This window comes from Gekko japonicus, unplaced genomic scaffold (assembly GCF_001447785.1).
Source record: "Gekko japonicus isolate JY-2015 unplaced genomic scaffold, Gekko_japonicus_V1.1 scaffold1064, whole genome shotgun sequence".
NCBI lineage: Eukaryota > Metazoa > Chordata > Lepidosauria > Squamata > Gekkonidae > Gekko > Gekko japonicus.
In genome coordinates this window covers 162,643-165,454 of record NW_015176004.1, presented here as the reverse complement: position 1 = coordinate 165,454, position 2,812 = coordinate 162,643, and positions in this window count along the sequence as shown.

Below are 2,812 nucleotides of genomic sequence, written 5' to 3'. Positions count from 1 at the left end.
GCTTCCGCAAGGACTCCCAGCCCCATCCAGGAGCTTCCCGGGAAAAATCTACGTCGCTGCTTCCGTTTTAACAATGCTGCAAAGTCCGTTTAATACACAAAGTCAGTCTAGTCAATTAATCACCCCATACAGTCCATTTGAAACAATGATTTATGTTGGCACCATTCATAAGGTCTCTATAAACCACTGTTACTAGAAGAATAAAGTTGCTAGAATCCTCTTAAAATTTACTGCAGGCAGGGGTGTGTGGCCTTATGGCACACGTCCGGTGATGTCAGGGGGTGTGGCCTTATGACACACTTCCGGTGATGTCAGGGGGTGTGGCATATGCTAATGAGTTATGCTAATGAGTTCCCCTAGCTCTTTTTCTACGAAACGACCCCTGATATAAGCTCTATGGTGACCATAGAGGGTTTTTTTTACCCAAATGCTAAGCATCACCTGCATGACATACCCAGCGCAATGATGTCACTCCCAGGTGATGTCATCGCAGCACACGTGCAGAGCACACACACCAGAACACTTCAAGATCCGGGCTGGAGACCCCAGCTAGGACCCAGAGAAGATCTGGCAACCCTAGCCTCATCTAGAAACTGGTAACCTTACTTGGAAATGTTCCACATTCCATTCTCAGAATTCCCCTCTCTCAAATTCATTATTAGTGCTCATGATGCTCTAGGAATCTCCAAATCTCTATGATATTTACTTTACAAGTTTGAAAATTCATACAGTATCATCATGTCACTTCCTGTTCCAAAACAGGAAATTCTACAGAGGGCAACAGGAAGTGATGTCCCAATGCTGTTGCCCCCTTTAGTGTTGCCAACCTCCAGTCTGGGCCTGGAGACCTTCTGGAATTACAACTGATCTCCAGTAGGAAAGAGCAAGAGTCCAGTGGCACCTTAAAGACTAACAAGATTTGTGACAGCTCACTTCTTCAGATAACTGATCTCCAGATGACAGAGATCAGTTCCCCTGGAGAAAATGGTTGCTTTGGAAGGAAGGCCTTACCTGGCTGCTGGTGGCGGGGGGGGGGGGATCCAAGCTTTTTTTAGGAGCCTTCTGGCACACACGCAGTGGACGCGACATCATCATGCCGGTGCATTGGGCAGGACGCTCTAGCATTTGGGCAAAAAACCCTCTATGGTCACCACAGAGTTTTTGCCCAAATGCTAGAGCATCCCCCCAGTGCGATGACGTCACCTCCAGGTGATGTCATCGTGCTGGGCATGTTGGGTGGGGTGGGGCTGTTCGAGGGCGGGGATCTCCCCACCAGCCAGCTCGCTGGCGGTGTATTGGGGCCCCAACACTGGGGGAGACCCCACCCCCATCAGGGGGATGGCAACCCTAGCATTATACCCAGCTGAGGTCCTTCCAGTCCCAAACTCCACCCTTCAGAGGCACCACCCCCCCAAATCTCCAGGTATTTCCCAATTTGCAGCTGGTGTGCGGAATCTCCACACCGCCCCATTGGGCAAGGGTGGGGGGAGCAGGGAACACCCTGGGACATCCCCTGCCAACACCCAGATAACATAGAAACAAGAAGTGGGGGTGATTGCAAAAAGGGGGGGGAGAGAAGGGGGCAGGAAATTAGTAATTCTTCCATCTGATTCCCTAAGTACTAAGATTAGTCCCCCCAGAGGAAATGGCAGCTTCAGAGGGCACGCTCTATGGAGTTTAAGAAAAAAACAAGTCCTCAAGTGACATCCCTAAGCACCGCCTTCCCCAGGCTCTGCCCCTACATTTCGAGGAATTTCCTAAAGAACAGCTGGAAATACTATCATCACTTCCTGGCTTCATGAAGCTAACTCTGTTGCAACCTCCATCCCATTCAAGCGAACGGGTATCCAGTTAGAGCCTCAAAGGGTACTGGTGGATTGAACCTAGGACCTTCTGCATGCCAAGCAGATGCTCTACCACTAAGTCACAGCCCCTGAGGTTATATAATGTCACTCTAGGACTTCTATTTCTCCTAGATTCTACGGTACACTGTAGAGTATGCCCTCTGAAGCTGCCATTTCCTCACAGAATGTATCCAGTGAATTGTAATGTGTCACACACACACACACACACACACACACACAATTTCTTTTCCCAGAACTGTTGTCCAAGGCTGGTCCAAGGTATTTCGTTGCACCGAAAAGGAATACCCAACCCCACCCAAGCAGTCACTTGGGTGGCTTGGACAGAGAACTGTCCTAGCTGTGCCAGTCTCTGGCACCTATGGCTTTAAAAAGAAGGGTCCCTTCTTTGAGACTGCACCCTCTTTATGGATCTCTTTTTTTTAAAGAGCCTCGCTCTGCCAGTTCTTTAGTTGACGGGCCTGTTGCTACAGCCGTGGTGTGTTTCACTAGCAACTTATTTTGCAATTTCCGTGTTTGCTTTAGTGAATTTTATATGCCTGTTAATGAATTGCGTGTGGGCTGCCTTTGGCTGAATGGCAAGGTAAACATTTGTGACGAACTAGCAATTACACATGCAAAAAACCTTCTGCCTTCCAACTCTGCCTTGCTAGAGGCCTAAATTGATTCAAACTGTCCTAACTCATCCCGCCTGCCATAAAACCTGAGGATTTTGGCTTAGCGTGGAGGCTACGGATTTTCTTCACAGGATCCTCAGCACCTCACAGCATTCTCAAAGTTCCTTGGAGAACGTCATGAGAACAGACCCAGCAGCAGCATTGATAGCACATTAAAAACAATGGAAGTTATAGAAGACCCAGGAAATGTACTCATCTTACAAATATGTGTATAGCTCCATTTAAAAAAAACCCAGAGACAATATTGTAGGTCAGAAAAGGAGGGGCTCATTT